Source organism: Leptopilina boulardi, unplaced genomic scaffold (genome assembly GCF_019393585.1).
Source record: "Leptopilina boulardi isolate dan_hultmark-lab unplaced genomic scaffold, ZJU_Lbou_2.1 LbouV2_165, whole genome shotgun sequence".
Classification (NCBI taxonomy): domain Eukaryota; kingdom Metazoa; phylum Arthropoda; class Insecta; order Hymenoptera; family Figitidae; genus Leptopilina; species Leptopilina boulardi.
This window is the reverse complement of record NW_026137713.1, coordinates 1,552,096-1,573,900: the sequence shown is the minus strand read 5'-3', so window position 1 is coordinate 1,573,900 and position 21,805 is coordinate 1,552,096. Positions and strand designations below refer to the sequence as shown.

Genomic DNA, 21,805 nt, shown 5'->3' with positions numbered 1-21,805 from the left:
TTCGCGCAAGACCCCTTCGCTTGGCTTAAAACTTGTGCCATATTTCAGCACAAAAGTTGCCAGCTTACCCAGGATTTTTTTTTCTTTTTTTTCAAAAAAAAAAAAAAAAAAAAAGAAAAAAAAAACTTTGTCGTCGCGAACTTTTCGTTCCTTAACCGTCGTGTCGGACTTTTGGCTTGGTTTCCACCGCGCGCAGAAAACTACGAAAGTCAACATCGCTAATAAACTGTCAGGACATTCGTAATTGATGTATTGCTAACCCGGGCTCGTTCATATATTTTTCACGTCAAACTCTCGTACCGTATCTTTTATTTTTCTGAAGGGAGAAATAAAGAATTTCTGACTGTCAAAAAACTATACTAAAAATGAAAATAATAGAAAGATTTCTTTTAAATTTAAATTTGATATTGTTGCAATCATTTTTTGTAATAAATGAAAGGTCTATATGACAGAAAATATCTGGACTCATTTTTGTTGTATTTCAAAGTGACATAGAACGTGGCGCCATCTACGAGGCACATTTTTTTTGCACTTCAAAATGTACCTGCGTACATTCCTTATTTTGTGCTCAGGTTTTTTCTATGTAATTGTTATTAATTAAGTATTTTTTTCTTCACATTTATTGACTTCTTAGACGAATAAAAAAATAGAACAAATAATGATATCTTGTACCTATTTTTGATTTACAAAATAATAGCGATTTCTATATATCGGATGTTTATTACATATAGTATAATAGTTCATGAAAAAGCAGAATTCAGATACTATATAGTAGATGGATTGGTTTGTATTTTCTCCCTTTCATTGTAGAGTGATGGATGAATATGAATTGCCAGTATATATAGTAATCCAAGCACATCAATATCGGAATGTTTAATTGATGTATGAAACATTGTGCAAAAAGTTTTTCACTAAATGATAGAAAATCTCATTGAACACGATGAAAATAATTAACAACAATTTATTACATTTTGATAGTAATTAATTTTTTTTTTTTGCAATAAAAATAATATATTATTCAATCATTCGATGTGAAAAAATATTCCTCACTACCGCGTATAATGTAAAGGAAACATTTTATTTCATATATGATTTACTTCCCCTAATTTCTTCCCCATAACGATAGTTTTTTTTTATTCTCTACTTTCTTTTGGTATGTTTTTTTTTCTTATGTTATCTATAAAGTTCACGGATCTCATTTAGAGAAAACTGTTATTATTGCAATAAAACTATTTTATCTGCTTCTTTATGGAACTGGAAGTCAAATTAATTTTCCTCTAAATCATCTCATTTAATAGTTTTGGAAAAATAATTTTTTTTTTCTAAAATACACACGCCTTGAAGAAAATGTTAAAGGTCAGGAAAAATTTGAAATTGAGGGGGTGAATTGGAATTTTTATTTTTCTTGAAAGTAGAAAAAAAAGCCCGCAGGAGACAGAGAGGGATTTGAATTTTTCTCAGTGGAAAAGTCTCTTGGTCCGATGGCCACGAAATTGAATATGAAAATTTTCTTCAAACCATCCTAGTATATATCTCGTTATTCATTCATATCTTTCAATTTCTTTTTACATTTTTATTATATGTAAACTCATAAATATACTCCTTGTGACAAAAAAATTTATTTTTTTACTTCTTTTTGAAAATTTTTTTTTTCTATTTGCAACTTATTAATAATAAATTTTTTTCATGGGAAAAATAATAATCTTTTTTTGTTCAAAAAAAAACTGTATTTTTATTAACCTATATTTTTACAGAGAAAAATTTTTTTATAGAAAATTTACTATTATTGCTGAAAATAAAACATTCTGGAACTTCTCATAAATATTTTGTAGATATAGGATTGGATGATAAATTTCAAAAGTTTCACTAGCATTTTAATGGAGCTTCCTTTTCTTTTTGTATATGTCTTTTTTTTTTTTTAAAGAATGTATCGCAATCTTTTGAATAGGTTAACAAATTTTCAAAATGTCCCATCTAAACACTAAAATAATTCAAAAAAAAAAGGAAAAAGTTTGAAATTTTTATCAGGATTTATCTTTCGGTCACATTCAACATGAATGCTTTATGAACATTGCATACACTGAATTTAATATTTTACTTTATTTTTTATGTTATACATTAATTAAAAAAAAAAAAAATTTGTGTTTTTATTTTTAAAAAGAAGGAATTTAAAAATTTATTTTTCACAAAAAATTTGATTGAAACAATATATTTTATATTTTTTTTATAATAATAGAAGTTATTTTTATTATTATTTAATTTATCTTTTGTGTGGTGAAAATTCGAAAATTAAAACTATAAGCAGAAAAGAGCGAGTGGAATAAAAGATTTTTCTGGTCCTTTTGTTTCAGGGTCTTCTTGGTTTCAAGGATATGGATAGCCTTATCTGCGGACGAAAACTGCACCGGACGTGGTCACAATGCCAGGATCACCAATACAAGGTTTCAGGTATTGTACGCTTTACCCCTCTGGGGATAAAATTACTCTTGCTTTCTATCTTTCATTCCCTCCCCCTCCCCCCTCTTGTGCTCTTCATTTTGCAGCGACTTCCTTCCCTCTTTATTCGCGCTTTGAATCCTCCTTCCGTTATACATATCCGGTAGAAGGCCTTTTTTTCCGTTTTTATCTCTGTATATTTTTTTTTATATTATAAGAACCAGAGAAAGTACACGCGACATTGACACTTTTTTTTTTTATTTCCGGTAATATTTCTCGAAAATGCTCCTTAAAGAAAAATATTTATAAAGTCAAAAAAAATAATATTAAATCAAGTTTAAGTAAATTTTAAATATATCACAGAAAAAATTTGGATTAATTTTTTGTTGCACTTCAAAATATGTAGCGTACCTTACTCATTTTGAGCTCAGGTCTACTATTTAGTAGAGAATGGGGATAAATTTTTCGGAAAATTATTTACAAAAAAATTCTACAAAAAATTTTGGTAACAAAAAATAAAAAAATAAAGATGATCAGCGATTAAGAATCAGATTCTTTGAAATTGACACCATGTGCACTTTGTAACTTGAACTAGGGAAGTACTTGAACGTGTTTACTCCCGTTAAAAAGTTTGAAAGAAAAAGTATATTTTTATTTTTTGTCGTTTTAGCAGCTTTATTTCGTAACATCTATAGTATTGTGACCAGGAACGTCCAATTTTTATATATATCTGTTGAGAGAAAGAAAAAAAAAAGGATCCGTTTTGTCAAACATTTGCGATTCTTGCCTTTCTTTCTTGTGTCTCTTGCATCTCTCTCTCTCTCTCTCTCTCTCTTTCAAAAACTCTGCGCACGTGTGCGTGCTTTTCTCGTAAAGTTCGGCTAAACTTTAACAAAACTTTCGTAAAATCTAGCACAAGCTTTCGAATTAGTTTTGCAAGTCACGGATGTTGCGCTTCTTCTCTTCTGTACCACCTAGCGCCCCCCCCCCTTTCTTTACTTCCCTCTTTTCTGTACGATAAGAACATTTGAGAATTTTCGCACTTTAAAAAGTATTGGCTGACACACTTTGAAACTACGCCTTATAACTTTGACTGAAAGAACACTATAAGAAACAAAGTTACTTATATACTTGGATATTTTAGACAAAGCATTCTTATAGATGACATTTAGGACATATTTTCAATTTTAAGATAATTTAATATATATTGTATGCACTGAAAAAAAATTATTTGATTCAAATAATCGGTTCTATTATCAAGTGAATATATTTATTATGAGCCGTTGAATTTAATCTTCCGAGAGGTTAAAGGCAGTGGATTCTGCGTCTGCGCAGAATGTTTGCTTCTGCGGAGTAGAATATATATACTGCCTTTAACCTCCTGAAAGATTAACTCATATGGTGAAAACCGGCTCTATTTGAGTCAAGATATTTGTTTCAAATACAGAAATTATTCATTCAAATACCATAGTTAATTTAATTCAATTATTTGGTTTCAAAAATAGTTTCAAAATAGTTTCAAAAATTATTTGATTCAAGTAAATATTTATTGGATCAACAAACGGATTATTTGAATGAAATAAATTTTTTTTCAGTCTGTAAATATTTGTATAAAACGAAATTACAAATTGTGAAAAGAAAATTTTGTCAATATTCGGATAGGTCAATATCGTTTTTGACTTGGAAGAAAGGAATTTGCCTATTAATTTTTATAAGAAGGTACTTAAGTAGAACGTAGATTTTTTTTTTTTTTTTTTTTTGCCGGAAAAGAGTGATTCACTAACGAGCTGTTTTTTTTAAAAAGATAAAGACTCGTTATAATATAAGGAATAAGAGAACAAAATCTTCCTCTCTCACTGGACTTAAATATAATTTTCATTAAAAATGAATCTTCCTATTTTTGTTTTACCATTCATAAAAAGAAAATGACTAATTATTGTCAAAAGACGAATCTCTCAGTTCTTATATATAAATAGCAAGCTTTAATAAGGTATTTTCCATTTCCAAGTACATATAGGCTTTATTGGCTTGCTTGAAACAGAGGCGCACTAATTTAGAGAAAGCTTGCATCAGAATTATTTAGCCTAGTTTGAGCCTAGTTTGCCAGGTTGTATATATGGAGTTCTCTTGGCTTATATATATCTCGTATTTCACATGAAACAACAGGAAACGTTAGAAAACGGTTTTCTCTGACACGCAATTAAACGAGACGTGTGTCATGTTCGAAGTCACTTGCTCTTGTATGCATTTACAATATACATAAATGTCATACAGTTGCATTCCAGTTTGCATTTGTATTGTTCCTTTACATTGTGTCTATATTAATCATATTCTTGGAATTTCGGTTCATTACACTGTATATTTCATATTCTTTTTTTTTAGTACAGAATCAGAAATAGTTTCTAAAATCTTTCTAGTATCGTTTTTTTAACTTTCTTATAATTTCTTGTCATATTTTTCCCTATAGTAAAAACCAATTTTATGCGGCAGTAGAATATACGATGTTTCTTTTAATTTTTGGTAAACTTCAATTTTATTATTTATACTTTTCTGTATGGTAAAAATGAATATACGGTGGAATCTATTATTTCCTTTTCTTTTAATTGGTGAGCAACTTGAATTCTATTTCAAATAGAAAAGAAAGTTTTGCATTTCTTGAGAATTTCTGCTGTTGAGAAAGAAATAAAAGGTCTTAAGTAAAACTCGTTTCGCTTATATGCAAACATGTAACGCACACATACACATAATGTGAATCGTTCGATAAGGGTATATCGAATGGGAGTTGGAGGATTTTTGTAGTGCGCATAATAGGTGCAAACAGCACTCTAAAAAGGGTCGAATTCGAAGGAAGGCGCGTATAATGTGATCTTCATGCAATTGGGTATATAGAGAGGAACGTTTGGGTGGATTTGAGTGAAATTTGAATAAAAATACAGTCACATCCTCCCCCCCCCCTTTCCTCGAGAGAGAGAGAGAGAGAGAGAGAAAAAGGGGGGTAGGTTGAATCCTCAAGCGAAAATAAAACTTGAAACCCAACGCGGATAGTATTCTGACGCTGAAGAATAGCTAGATTTTCCAATACACGCTACTAGATTCCGGATCACGTCCTTTCCTACATCCTACCCACTTGACTATTCCGGTATCCACCTTTCTGACACTTCACACCCTCTCTTTCTCTCTCTCTCTCTCTCTCTCTGACTTTATTCACACCCAAACCACTTCCGTTGACCTGTCCTTGATCTTTTATCTATTTTCAAATTTTCACACTTTTGTGTGTGTATCTATATAGTGTCGATCGTATGAAACATTTATATTGTTATCTACATAGAAGTTGGAATGATATTGTAGGATTAAAAATGTTTTTCTTTGTAAATTTAATTGAAGAGAAAATATTTAGTAAAGTGTGGCGAAATAGAAAGATTTAATAACTCCTTTGACGAGTAGTGGCAAAAGTAAATTTTAAATTCGCAAAAGTAAATTTTGTAGTGGTAAAAGTAACTTGACAATGATAAAAGTAACTTGCCAGTGATGAAAGTAAATTTTCCAGTGAAGAAAGTAACTTTACAGTGACAGAAAACCATGTTAGTTGAGAAACTAGATTAGTATTGACAAAGGTAACTTTATAGTCACGAAAATAGATTATGCAGTGACGAAAGTAACTTGACAATAACGAAAATAAATTTTTTAGTGGTGAAAGTAACTTAACAATAACGAAAGTAAAATTTACTGTGACGAAAGTAACTTAACAATGACGAAAGTAAAATTTACTGTGAGAAAAGTAACTGAACAATGACGAAAGTAAAATTTCTGTTACGAAAGTTACTTAACAATGACGAAAGTATAATTTACAGTGAAGAATGTACCTTAACAATGACGAAAGTAAAATTTACAGTGACGAAAGTAACTTGGCAGTGACGAAAGTAAAATTCACAGTGACGAAAGTAACTTGGCAGTGACGAAAGTAAAATTTACAGTGACGAAAGTAACTTGGCAGTGACGAAAGTAAAATTTACTGTGACGAAAGTAATTAATCACTGACGGAAGTAAAATTTCTGTTACGAATGTTACTTAACAATGACGAAAGTATAATTTACAGTGACGAATGTAACTTAAGAATGACGAAAGTAAAATTTACAGTGACGAAAGTAACTTGGCAGTAACGAAAGTAAAATTTACTGTGACGAAAGTAACTTAACAATGACGAAAGTAAAATTTACTGTGAGGAAAGTAACTTAACAATGACGAAAGTAAAATTTACTGTGACGAAAGTAACTTAACAATGACGAAAGTAAAATTTACTGTGACGAATGTAACTGAACACTGACGAAAGTAAAATTTCTGTTACGAAAGTTACCTAACAATGACGAAAGTAAAATTTACTGTGACGAAAGTAACTTAACAATGACGAAAGTAAAATTTACTGTGAGGAAAGTAACTGAACAATGACGAAAGTAAAATTTCTGTTACGAAAGTTACTTAACAATGACGAAAGTATAATTTACAGTGAAGAATGTACCTTAACAATGACGAAAGTAAAATTTACAGTGACGAAAGTAACTTGGCAGTGACGAAAGTAAAATTCACAGTGACGAAAGTAACTTGGCAGTGACGAAAGTAAAATTTACAGTGACGAAAGTAACTTGGCAGTGACGAAAGTAAAATTTAATGTGACGAAAGTAACTTAACAATGACGAAAGTAAAATTTACTGTGACGAAAGTAATTAATCACTGACGAAAGTAAAATTTCTGTTACGAATGTTACTTAACAATGACGAAAGTATAATTTACAGTGACGAATGTAACTTAAGAATGACGAAAGTAAAATTTACAGTGACGAAAGTAACTTGGCAGTAACGAAAGTAAAATTTACTGTGACGAAAGTAACTGAACACTGACGAAAGTAAAATTTCTGTTACGAAAGTTACCTAACAATGACGAAAGTAAAATTTACTGTGACGAAAGTAACTTAACAATGACGAAAGTGAAATTTACTGTGACGAAAGTAACTTAACAATGACGAAAGTGAAATTTACTGTGACGAAAGTAACTTAACAATGACGAAAGTAAAATTTACTGTGACGAAAGTAACTTAGCAATGACGAAAGTAAATTTTTCAGCGGCGGCAGTAACTTGGCAGTGACGAAAATAATTTTTCAGCGGCAAAAGTAGATTTGTATTAGAAAAAGTAACTTGACAGTGACGAAAGTATATTTTGCAAAAGCAAAATTAACTTCACAGTGACGAAAGTAAATTTTGCATTTTGGAAAGTAATTTGACATTGATGAAAGTAAATTTTGTAGTGGTGAAAGTAACTTGCCAGTGATGAAAGTAATTCGACTGTGACAAAATTAAATTTTCCTGTAACTAATGTAGATTTTTATTGGAGAAGGTCACTCTACTGTGTCGAAAGTAACTTGGCAGTAATGAAAGTAAATTTTGAAGTTACGAAAGTAGAATTTACAGTGACGTAAGTAAATTTATAGTACCGAAAGTAGCCGAACATTTTTTTTAACCCAATATTAAGAGTAATTAACATTAATGACTTTTAGCGTCCTGATAAAGATTGTATTATTAATTAAAATAGTAAAGATAAAATTAGGATTGGGTTTCTGACAACTGTAGTTTGTTTTATTGATAAAGACATTGAAGGGAAGAGAAATTGTTTGAGGGTATTTGAAAAGAGGTCGAGACGGGAGATAATATAAAATCATAACAATATATAACCACTGTCATAAATATAAATGGAAGTTGTTGGACGTGTCGGCAACAATTTAAGGGCTCTTTTTCACAAAAGGGATAAAGACAGAAGGTCCGTTCGTTTTATCGACTACGTGTGGTTTGTTGTATAAGGTTGTAGGCGTTTCACGTAAGACGAACCCCCATTTCTACTCGAGTGATAAGGACCAAGCGATGCTTCTTGACCGAAGGTTTTAATCTTTATCACCTTGCTCCCTTTTCATCTCTATTTCGCTTCCAGTTACCTACCTCTGAAATTCCTTAATTAAGTCGTTAGAACCATCTGAAAATAAGGATAAATTTTCTCAAGTTTACTTTTCTTGCGATTCAGTCGCAGCTTTTAATATATAAAATTAGCAATTTTTCAATGTTTATATCTTCATTGTTAATTAATTTATGAACAAGTGTTTATTTTATTTGCATATTTTGAACGAGTTTGTTTTGACTTTAACTGAAAATAATAAAAATACAATTTGTATTTATGAACGCAAGTCAATTGAGAGCTTTTCTCTCATCTTAGTTATTTTTTTTTTTTTTATACTTTTCCGTACACAATGCTTTGTCAAGTCATCAATACTATATTCTCTTATTCAGCACTCAAGGAATACCTTTACATAAATTTCGCATCTCGACTCGCGGCAACCAATAAACGTGGCTCCTCTACTCGAGATTCAAAGACATTCCGTTGAAATATTCGTCGAATAGGATAGTAGTGAGTGATTTAAACAAAGTAGCTTCCTTCCTCGTACATCAGAGAATTTCATTATCGATATAGGATATATAGACAACTAACGAACAACGTCGATCAAATAGTAATAAGGCATCTTTCCTTTTGGAGGAAAATTTATTAGTTATTGTTATAAGAATTTTTCGCTTAGCTACATTCAAAATTTATATAAAAAAAAAATAAAGTAAAAAGGATTTTTGGTATAGTGAGTTATTAAATATGTAAGCATCACGGACAGAAAGGTCAAATATAAATTCTATATATGAACAGGTGAACGATATTTTTTTTTTTTAGAATATATGCGCCTTTTGGAAATTTAAGCAATATTTATTATTTTATTATTTATTACTTATTTCTTATGTTCTCTTTCGTGTCTTTTGTGAATTTCTCATAAATCGTATGCGCCATGTAAATTTTCCACAAACTTAAATCTCAAATGCAAATTTTCAACCACTTTAGCAAACATAATTTATTTATGTTGTACCGGATCTTTTTGTCATAATATAAATAATATTTGACAATTTTTTGACAAAAATGAATTTTGTTTCTAAAATTTGGATTTATTTTTGACCAATAATAATATAGTCCATTATATGCTTGTCACGGACGACTGATCACGTTAGAGAATTTTTAACATTGAAAAGTCACATCGATATAGTCTTCATCGTAATAGCTGTGTGCGCGCATCATTCCCCTCGTCGTCGTTCAAATTTCCTCTTCTTCCGTTGAGCGACAAAAAAAAAAAGGAGTTTGTTAGCCCTCGTCAAAGGCGCGCACAAGAGGTCATGTGCATTAAAAAAAAAGGAAAAGAAAAAAAGTCCATTTTTTGGGGGGGGGAAATTGATGTTCTTTTTTTATTTTTTTATATATGCAAAGAGAGAGAGAGAAGTCGCCCAAGGGACTATATAGGGATACGATATTATTCGACAAATGCAAAAGGGTTTGTGCGGTCAATTTTTATTGGCGAATAATCGACTGTGGACAGGGCGAGTATTTTTTTTTCCAAAAAAAAGAGAAAATATTATATTGTTATTTTTTCTATAGCGCTCAAAGGTATTTTTGATCTTTCAACGTATTGTGCTTTTATTTATTCCAAACAATATTTTAATATAAAAGTGATTGACTTTGGGATTTAGAATTTGGAGGAAAAAACATTAATTGATTTTTAGAATCAAAGGGATTATTCAGTTTTGTTGTTTTAAAAGGAAACAAAAGTTATTGGTAGTGCTTTTTTCATTATTATGGAAAAAGATTGAGATTCCTCATTTTTATTATTTAATTATTTTTGTTTAAATTCACTTTGGAATCACTTTTGCTTCACTTTTACTTTCACAAGTGAAAGATTCACTTTCGCATCACTTTGGTAGCACTTTCACTTCACTTTATTCCATAAGTTCAGTGAAAGTGAAGAAAAAGTGCTACGAAAGTAATGCCCCACTTGGAAAGATTTCCCGGAAAGTGCCCCCTAGAGGTTCTATCAGAAATCCGCCGGAACTTCCAACGTAATTCCGTCGGAATTCCATCGGAGTTCTAAAGAATTTCCGATGGAATTCTGACGGAATTCCGACGGAATTAGGACCCTAAAAATTTTGAAAAAAATTAATCGGAATTCCATAGGAAATTCTTTGGAACTCCGATGGAATTCCGATGGAATTACGTTGGAAATTCCGGCGGAATTCTGATAGAACCTCCAGGGGGCACTTTCCGGGGAATCTTTCCAAGTGGGACATTACTTTCGTAGCACTTCTTCTTCACTTTCACTGAACTTATGGAAGTGAAAGTAAAGTGAAAGTGCTACCAAAGTGATGCGAAAGTGAATCTTTGACTTATGAAAGTGAAAGTGCTAAAAAAGTGATGCGAAAGTGAATCTTTCTCATATGGAAGTGAAAGTGACTGAATATCACCTCAGTATTAGTTATTAATAAATCAATTAAATTCATTGGTTTTTTTTCAATTTTGTCTACATTATCAAAAGCATCTTTTCAAAAATAAAATGTCCTCAAAAATGGGATATTTTTTTTTTTTTTGCGAATAATATGAGTTATTTTAAAAGGAGATAAGCGCTCCCTAGGAACGTTCCATTATCGCTCGAAGCAAGCCACATCGGCTTTGTAATGTAAAACCATCTCTTCGCGAGAAGCATAGCTGATAAATTTACTTTTGTTCAGACAGTGTCTGTACGTGAGAAAAAACGACATCAAAAAAAAAAAAAGCTATAGTTTGAAATGTGTAAAAAAAAGAAAAAAAAAAGTTGGAAAAGAAAGCAGATTCCGAAGTAGATCAAAAGGGATGGGAAAGACAATTATGGAGGCAATTCTATCAATGTGATGGAATATGGATCGACCCAGAAACGCGAATCTCGCTTCAACAACATCTAACCCCTCCCCTTTTTTCTTTTCATATAATCGTCAATCTCGTAATAAAATCGTATATATTGAAAATTCGCGAATAAAATCTCGTTTTTCAAATTTTTATAGGTTAAAAAGAGGGGAAGGAAATTTAATGCACTTTTTTTGACAAAAAAAAAAAAAAAAAAAAACTATTTATATGTACCTTGCTATAAAAAGCGAACGAGAAATTTTGCTTTAACTCGGAGAGTAAAAGCTTTATCATTATTGGATCATGTTTTACCAGATGGATGAAATATGTTATATACATATTTGATATCAAGATTAAAATTTTTTTTAATTTTAGTCATGTTTATTTTAAAAAAGCTTCTTTTTTATTAAATAATTATTCAAAAGGGTCACTTTCATTTTTGTTTTCATTTTATTTAGGTTAAAGTACTAATTACTAGGATTTATGGTAGATTTCCTCGCAGTCAGAAATTGTTTTCCACTTGACAATTTTTCAGTTGAGCAAGTAAATTAAAAAAAAAAATTTAATTAATGTTGATGTAAAACTCTACGAAATATAGCAACAGATATTAAAAAAATTTTTTTTTTATAGAAATATTCTACACGCTGAAAAATTCATTATTTTTCAAACAATCTTTTAATTGGTCGTTTGTATGAAATATATTTTTTAGAATTCTTTTTTTTTTTTTAAATTACACTCGCGGGCATTTAAATATATTTTATTATTTTTTCTTGCGTGAAATTTACAAATAGAATAATAATTTTTTTTTGTTTTTTTTTTTCTTTGAAAAAGAGCTGTGTTGAATATATATTTCTTTTTTTTGTAAGGAAAAAAGTGCTTTAATTGTTCGGAAAGTCAAAAAAGAATGGAGAGAATAACTCGGGTGAAATTGGAGTTGCTAAAAAAAAAAGGAAAAAAAAAGAAAAGAAAACATTATGGAGTATAGACCGAAAAGGTAATCTGGAGGTTTGTGAATTGTGAAGATACAAGCAACTCGGCCGAGTGCAATTTGTCTTGTTGTTACCTACACTTGCTTGTATCCCCTGGGAATACAGTGATGAACGATCTAACAGTCGCGTTTGCTACTGACTCTAAATTAACCGAAAACTATCAACACCTTGACAACCTTTTTACTAATAAATGATTTCTTCAGCGATCATTTTTTTTTCCATTTTTCGAAAATTGCCTTTCAAATAACTTTTGTCACTGAGTTAAAAAAATCGTCTTTTACAACAAAAAAAAAAAAAATTATTATTATTATTAAAATTATTATTTTTTGCCTTTTTCGTATTTTATTATTAATGTCATTATTATCAAAAATGACGATTTTTTGATTTGATTTTATTTCTCCATTTTCGTATATTCCCTTGTGTAATCTGTGAAATAATTCATTCATGTGGAAAAATTGAGGAACTTTATTAAATCTGGGATCGACGCCATTTGGTCTTACAATTAAATGCCGTCCGAGGGAACATCGTTTCATGAACTGTGGACCGGAAGAGCTCCCTGGAAATTTCCGGTAGCGGTCCTTTTCGATATCGCCGCTAGTAATACAGTTCCGGATTAAATTGGTAGTTTCCTCTTGGTGAAAACGAATCTAATAGGTTCTATAGAATGTTCATCCTCTTTTTGATTTTCTTTTCAATAGAAGAGATATATATATATATATATATATATATATATATATATATATATATATATATTCGTTTAAATATAAATATACGATATTTCGCGAATTTTTCAATTAAACATGAAAATATTAGAATTGCATCGAGCTTCTATTTTTATTTTTTTTATTTGTTGGGAAAAAAAAAGAAAATATTTTTCACTAATTTTATTGTAAATATTTTTAAATAGCAATTTTCATTGATTCGAATTTTTTTTTTCTCATTAAAAGAAAAACTAACACATAAAAAAAAGGGGGGAAATAGAAGCAGAGACTAAAAGTCTAGACACTGAAGGATAAAACACGTCCTGTTCTTTCGACCTTTCTTTGAAAAATCAGACCTCTGATACGTTTTCCGCGTCGTTCGTTTCGTTTGATGAAAGTATTCTCAGAGACCCCACCAATTCAAAGGTAAAAGTAAATATTTCATGGTAAAAAAAAATAGCGTCTTCTATGTTGAATTGAAATTTTTCAAATATTCAATAGAATTTTCTTTCTTTTTCTCTCTTTTTTTCATGGTACCCACTTGGACAGATTCCCCGGAAAGTGCCCCCTGGAGATTCTATCAGAATTCCTCCGGAACTTCCAACGTAATTCCGTCGGAATTCCATCGGAGTTCTAAAGAATTTCCGATGGGATTCCGATGGAATTAGGACTCTAAAAATTTTGAAAAAAATTAATCGGAATTCCGTTGGAATCCCATCGGAAATTCTTTGGAACTCCGATGGAATTCCGACGGAATTACGTTGGAAGTTCCGGCGGAATTCTGATAGAACCTCCAGGGGTCACTTTCCTGGGAATCTTTTTAAGTGGGTATTCATTTTGAATATGTACACTGAGAAAAAAAATTTAGTGTTTGCAACAAAATTGTTTGATTAGGCAATTTTGGTTCTTGTAACCAAATTTTGGTTGGCTGAAACAAAGCCGTAGAGTTATCTCAACCAAATATTTGGTTAGGTCAACAATATTATTTGGTTGAACATTTTTAAATTCCAACCAAAATTCGGTTACGACAACAAAATAATTTGTTTAACCAAAAAAAATAGTTTGTTGTCTAAAAAACCAAATGATGGTTTGTTGTCCTAACCAAAATTTGGTTGCGACAACCAAATAATTTGATTCGCTCTCAGCTCATTGCTTAAGAGAACCGTTAGTTTAATTCTCTCACAAGGATGGGTAGTCCAGTGGTCAGAGCTCTCGATCTTCAGTTTTAAAACAGAGGTTCGATCCCAGACGGTGATGAGATTTTTCAAAGTCCACAAATATTTCAATTGGATAAATATAAATTCAATGTTAAATTGATAATAAATAAATAATAAAAAAGATAAAAAGAAAAGAAATAAGGTAGAATAAAATTTTTAATTTTACAAAAAAAAACTGTTTGTTTGATCAACCAAACATTTTTGTTGACCTAACAAAAAAAATTTGGTTGAGCTAACCAAACATTTTTGTTATGCCAACAAAAAACACTCAACCAAATTTTTTGGTTGACTCAAACAAATAGTTTGGTTGTTTAAATACCAACAAAATTTTTTTGTTGGCACAACCAAATTTTGGTTGCTCTGACTAAACATTTTTCTCAGTGTATCTATTTTTAATAGTTTTGGTTTTGTCATTTTTCTTTTGCTAAATAATAAAAAAAAAAAGAAAATAGATTTCAGTTATTATTTTCTGTCTTTGTAATATTTAATTATTAAATGTCATAATTGTATAGAAAAATTATCATTTGATTTTAAAATATTCTATAAAAAAAAACGAGAGGAAGAGGCTGCGAGAAAATCGTATCGCATTTTCCTTCAAAGTATGGAGGCAATCAGGGACTTGGAAAAACTTTAATTGGTTGGGTCTTGGCTAACCCGACGGCGCTTCAACTCGAATTGCCAATTTACCTTTTCTGAGCGCTTAATGATTTTTATCCCGACGTGGTTTGTTTCTTAAGGGCGCAAAAACGTATTATTCTTATTGTAAAACTTGTCCCGCATAGAAAAAAAAAAAAAAAAAAAATAGTGGGGAAAACGAAATTTGTACTTCGATTTGTTATAAAAATCTGATTCAAATTAGTTACAATTTTTACTAATTAAAATTTACCGAGTAAAGTTTTAGTGAAAAATTACAAAAAATACTCTACTTTTAATATTTTTAGAAATTACTAATTTATATTAATGAATGAATTTTTATTAAAATTTTAAAAAGTAGGTTAAAATTAGTGTTGTATTGTTTCTAACAAAATGACATTTGAAAATTAAAGGAGAAATTTTTGTTTTAGAATGAAGATTTTGTATTTACAGTATAGAATTGTATTATTCCCATTGAGTATAAATGGAACTCGGTGAGATTCTCTCTACTATAGCCACTAAGTGTTATCCCATGTCCATAGAAAATCAGATTCTGTGCCACAAATGCTTCGACAGCTTTTGCATCTGAACAATTCGAATGATTCATTTTGTATTTTACATACATTGTATTCCAAGAGATTTACTGTCATTTATTTCACAAAACAGTTTATTCTAATCACCAATTAAATTGAAAAGTATCAAATTGATAAAATATTTATTTTATTTTCAAAACATTTTTTTTTTTACACAGAAAAAACTTGGACTAATTTTTGTTGCAGTTTAAAATGTGCGAACGTGGCGCCACCTACGAGGCACATTTTTGTTGCACTTCAAAATGTACGTTACGTTACGTTACTCATTTTGATCTGAGGGGGTTTTTTTTTGTGTAAAATTCGATAAACTTCTTTTTTGTATTTAAATTAAAACGGAACCAATTTCAATTTTTCCTGAATTTTAAAAGCTCTATGTATATATATATATATATATATATATATATATATATATATATATATATATATATATATATATATATATATATATATATATATATATATATGTTTCGAATTTCAATTCATGGAGAGCAATTTCTGTATATAGATTAATAGAAGAATTTTTTGACGGTGCTTTTTTGATAAAGCTTACATCAAATTTGCATTTGCTCTTCCATCAATGCCAGCGGCAATATGTATATATACATTGAAAGAGGGGGGTTTCAATAAAATTCGTAAAACAGTTTAATTGCATTATGGTGTCGATCCCTCGGGAGGTTTAAAAAATGGGGTTGCCGATTATAGGATGGGGGGGTTTTTTTTTTAAAAAAAGAAAAAAAAATTGGGCTTACAGCAGAAAAAATAGTGTGAGGCGTAGCAAAAATGACTTAATTATTCATGGAGAGAGTTAGACCTCTCTCTTATTACTTCCCTTATATCTGAATTAGCGGTTGGCGTGGTACGAAATTCTCTTGGCAGACGGTATAGCCGTCGAAAAGTGCCTTTAGAAAAATATCTCTCAGCGCCCGTTGGCATGCTATACGACCAGCAATAAATAAATTAGAAGGACTAATTGACAAATCGGTAATCTTGCGCTCGACTATATATATATATATTTATATAACGGAATGGTAACGGATGGGGAGCAATAACTAAAGAGGAAAAACCTAAACAGACGCTCTACTTCTTTATTACAATTTTCTTTTTCTTTCAAAATTTATAACAAAACTTAATGAAGAAATAATTCTAAATAATTTTTGTTAAAAATTTTAGTTGTAATGTTAAAAAAAAAAATTTTTTGTTTCAGAATCGATGTTGGACCATTCTGCTGTATACAACTGTGAGTAGAAAATTTTTACTATATTTTAGCCTCTAATTTTGTCCCAATTTTAAATCGTAGTAAAATTATTTAATTTTACATGAGAAAAACTTTTTCGTAAATACGTTTTGGAGGTTTGAAAAATAATTTGAAAAATTAATTCACTAATTTCACGGAAAATTAAAAGGCATTAAAATAAGCTGCAACGCTTATTATTTTAATCCAATTTTGATTATTTTAATCTATTTTGGTATTAAAATACATAATAAGCGTTGCAGCAATTATTTTAATGCCTTTTAATTTTCTGTGTTGAAGATATCATCAAAATTGCCAATATTTGGATCAAAAATACACGGAAAAGAACCTGAGCTCAAAATGAGTAACGTACAAAAATGTGCCTCGTAGGTGGCGCCACACGTTCTGTTCTTTGACTTATTTTGAACTGCAACAAAAATGAGTTCAGGTTTTTTTTTTGTGTATGTCAATTTGATCCAATTCGGTATCAATTGGATCCAATTTGATATGATTCTAAATTCTTACCTTCTTTAATAATTACATTTGGATTTTTTTTTTATACTATTTCCCGTTGTTTTAAAATTTTTTTCCAAAGCTCCACATAATATTTTCTGCTAGACATGAAGTGATAACACTTCACTGTATCATACTACACATATATATACGAATGGGTCGACGATTCCATTCGTTACTTTTGTCACACTCATTTTCTTTTTCGTTGCAACGATTTTATCTTTTTATTTTTTTTCATTTCTGCGGTTTGAATTACGGTTGCAAACATTTCCCTGAATTTTTGGTTGTGCACCGATTTTTCCAAACCGCAAAATTCCCAAGCGGGTCATTGTCCTATAATACGATGAATACAATAATGCATCCGATGAGAAATATGAGCCTTTCGTATTATATTTATATATATATAGGAAAACTAAATTCATAAAAATAAAAACTAAAACGATTCAATCGAGAAATTCTTCTCTCTCTCTCTCTCTCTCTCTCTCTGCTATGAACGCGGGAAAAACAATCGCATTTTAGGTTTTAACGAGCACAAGAAATGGAAATCCAATAAAATGTTGCCATTTATTATTTTTTAGTGTTTTCTTTTTATGAGTCCACGTCAGGGGGATTCGCTTTTTCATAAAAAGGTTTTTAACGAGAATTTTATTGAAATTTTTATACTTAGGTATTTTTCTTTTTCTTTTCATGCGCGTATAGAACAATTTATTTAAAATTAATGATATTTAGAGTTTAAAAAAGTTGAGTAAATGAAAATTTGAATTTTATTTTGTAATGAATTGATGGATGTTTTTTTTTTTTTTTTTTTGCAAGAAAGAATAGTTTTTCTTCTTGGAGAGGCTTATTGAGTTCCACTGGGAAGTTAATACTTTACTACATTGATAAATCTGTGGCTAACGGAAGTTACGGATAAAACAAGTTGGTTCATTTTATCGACTTCCAGAAGAAAAATAACATATTTACTCAACTTGACCTACGTGGCGCCAATTCTCAGTGGGTGGTCGCTTCTTTTTATACTTATTTTCTCCAAAATGTTTTACGAGACACGCCACAGTGATTTGATCTTCTTTTTTCTTTATTATCAACAAAAAAAAAAAAAAAACTAAAGTTTGTAATCCACCTTTCTTGAAGATTTCCTGTTTTTATTGCTCTTTAAAAACACCACTTTCTACTGATTAAATTTTGCTTTTTCGTTTTCTATTTTTTAATGAAATGAAAGGAAAAAAAAAATTTCGCTGCTTGTAAATTTATGTTCCCAACAAAAAAAAAAATTGTAAATGAAAAATTCAAAAAGAAGGTCTGAGGGCTCAGAAATGAAACACTTGCTCTCTGTGAAAAGGTGGGGAAAAGGTTTGAAAATTTATTCGATTCAAATAATTAGTTCGGTGATACCAATAAATATTTATCAAATAATCATTTGAATTAAATAAATTGTATTTAAATCAATAATTTCTGTATTTGGAGAAATAATTTCTTTTAAAGCAAATAAAATTTAATTTATACAAATATATTTAGTATAAATATTTATTTGATTATAAGGAACCGATTATTTGAATCAACGAAATCTTTTCTAATATATTTTGTGCTTCTTTTCGAATTTTTGAATTTACTTCAATGTCCTCAACAATTTTTTTTTATACAGCAATGAATAAGGCACAAAAATAGTAAAAATATATATATAATTTTTTACAGCAGTAGTAATTTTTCTTTTTATACTATTGGCTTGTCAAATATTTACACCTTGACAGTATTTCTTTTCTCCAGTATAAATATATTTATTGTTGACTTGGAACTATAAATTTTCAACGATGACATTAATATATTTTGCAAATATTATTTTAGAGATATTATAAATATACATTTCTAATATATATAAAAAAAAAAAAATATCAAATATTCGCAATGTATCCTCTAGAGTCGACAGCCAATCTCTTTTCGCTGACATTGCTGATGCGATAACAGAAAATGCGTAGACAGTACACGCACGTACGCACCGATATGAAAAAACATATACACAAGGGGGAGGATTTTTGGAGATAAAAAAAAAGTGCCCACAGAAAAGAAATACACACACAGAGAGAGAGAAGGATTTTGATCGTTCGCAAAGCGAGTATTGTGATTCAATCTAGTTCTCGAATTTTCCCAATTTTTTCCAATAGGGAAATGTGTTCGGAATAGAAATTCCCCTTTGTTATGTAAAGTAAAGTCTACCGCGATTTTCACACTGAAAGTTATCACGAGGGTCATTTATATTTACGAATGACCTTTTTTTTAAAAGGGTATTTTTAATAAGAAATTATTTTATCGAACAAAAATTATAATATTTTTTTTTTAAATTTATTTAAAACAATCTTAATTAGAATAGGTATTTATAATTTAATGCTTAACCGCATTTTTCACTGAGGAAAATTTGTCTCGACGGTATATTTCTGTTCACTTAAAAGTTTTCATTTGTATTTGCGGAATTTTCTCGTGGTCCTCTCTCTCTCTCTCTCTCTCTCTCTCTCTCTCGACTATATCGCGAATACGAGTTGTTGGAATTTGCGGTTTATTAAACGCCACTAATGCTTGAAACTATTTGCTTCCACATCCCTTGAGAATTGTACCGAAACAATTTTCTATTGGTCATGTTCACGAAATAAAATGTCTCGAAATTTGACCCTACTTTGCGTTATTAATAGGGCTTTCATCAGGGCCTCGACAGTTTTCTTAGTTTGAAAGAAATTTATAAATAAATTAAATTTTATTAAAAATACCATCGGTAAATAGTTGTCTAAGAATTTTTATATTTTTGTTTTTCAGGATCTGAAAAAAATTCCTTGACAAAACCCCCCATAAATAGTTCTCATATAGGCGAAACTAGATAGTGCTCCATCAGGTCCTTATTTCAAAAAATACTTTTTAAGATATAAACTATTATAAATAAGACAAAATACTTCTGCCTTATTGGTTGCTAGTTAATTTTTCTCACGAAAAACTGTTTTTCTATACAGTTTCCATATAGTTTACCTATATAGGCAAAACTAGATAGTGCCCCATTAAGCCCTCATTTCATTAAATACTTTTGAAAATATAATTTATAATAAATAAGGCATAATACTTTTGCCTTATTGGTTGCTTGTCAGTTTCTCGCACGAGAAACTATTTTCCTACATAGTTTCCACATGGTTTTTCACATATACGCAAAACTAGATAGTGCCCCATCAGGCCCACATTGCAAAAAAATATTTTTTCAGATATAAATTATTATAAATGAAGCAAAATAGTTTTGCCTTATTGCTCGCTAGTTAGATTCTCGCACAAGGGCCATATAGGGAAAACTAAATAGTACCCCATCAGATCCACATTTCATAAAATAATTTTAAAAATATAATCCGTGTAGAAATTCTGTCATGGCCTTGATCAGGCTTCTGTATTAGGGAATGAAACGCCGCGCCAGATGTGGCCCTGATTAGGAAACGTGGAGTTTCATTCCCTACTAGGGCCCTGGCATTTCTACACGGGAAATTATTATAAATAAGACAAAATAGTTTTACCTTATTGGTTACTAGTCAGTTTTCCTATATAGTTTCCATATAGTTTTCCCATATAGGGAAAACTAGATAGGACCCCATCAGGCCCACATTTCAAAAAATAATTTTCTCTTTTTTAAAACAAATTTTCTCGCTTAAAAATTATCGTTTAATTTTGATAATTTGAAAATTTTGCCAAACAAACTTTAATAAATAAGATTAAAATATTAGGCAATAGATTAAAAGCATTAAATTGAATCATATAATAGAAAAAGTGAAGTATTGTGTGTGAAGTGGAGAATTAGGATTCTGATTTCTCACCCGTTATATATTATTGAAACTATTGGGGAGAAGAATGGAAAAAGGGTGAGAGTGGATAATCCCTTGGGAACATCTCGAGGGTTTTCCGCGACACACGTTACTTCTCTTATTGACAGTCTATGTGAGAAAAATAAAAGTCGTCGAAAAATGCACAGAAAATACATAGTCCCCTCTTTTGAGACACAGAAAAAAAGAGAGAGAGAGAGAGAAGAGGATAAAATCCCTCTGTTCTTTAAGGATCGTCAATTCAATATCGACTATTCTGAATCGCTTCTGAGATTTGAGAATACACATACATACAGTGCTCCCAATGGTGAAATGTTCCTTTGTTTCCTTATATATATATATTGCCAATACTTTTAAACTAAAAGTTTCCAAATTTTTCTTTATTGAAAAAAATATGATGGCTTCTTTAAAATTTTCATATTCCCCTTTTCTTAAAATAAAAAATTATTTTTAACTTTTTTTTAGAAATAATTATTTTTATAATTATAATTATATAATTTTTATAATTATTAATTATTAATAATATATAATAATAAAATGCTTGGTCTATACTTCTGTCCTAACTTGAAGTTAGTCTTTACTGATTTCACGTGTTTTTTGAGTTGTAATGTTATGACGTGTCAAATTTGTGTCAAATTTTTAAAATTATTTTTCTCATTTTTGCCCAACTTGTATAATTGTTAGAGCTGTGCAAAAGTTCGAATTTTATATTCTATCTAAAAAAATGGAATAAAATCCATTATTCTTATTTTATTGCAATTTAGATTCAATTGGTAGGTTTTTTGGAAGGTAATTGAAGGTTGTTTCAAGGTAAAAAAATAATAGAGACATGCTGTTTAATTTTATTTAACTTTGTAAGGAATTTTTTCCT

At 29.9% G+C, this 21,805-nt stretch overlaps 1 protein-coding gene across 4 annotated transcripts in view; it reads left to right on the top strand.

Moving 5' to 3' along the window:
* LOC127277042 (uncharacterized) overlaps positions 1-21,805 on the top strand; it is a 229,790-nt gene that overhangs the window by 81,939 nt on the left and 126,046 nt on the right. For all 4 annotated transcript variants that reach the window (XM_051297854.1, XM_051297857.1, XM_051297856.1 and 1 more), the window contains 2 exons: positions 2,352-2,448; positions 16,556-16,588. The gene's annotated coding sequence lies outside the window, so the exon portion shown is untranslated. The remainder of the gene's footprint in view (positions 1-2,351; positions 2,449-16,555; positions 16,589-21,805) is intronic.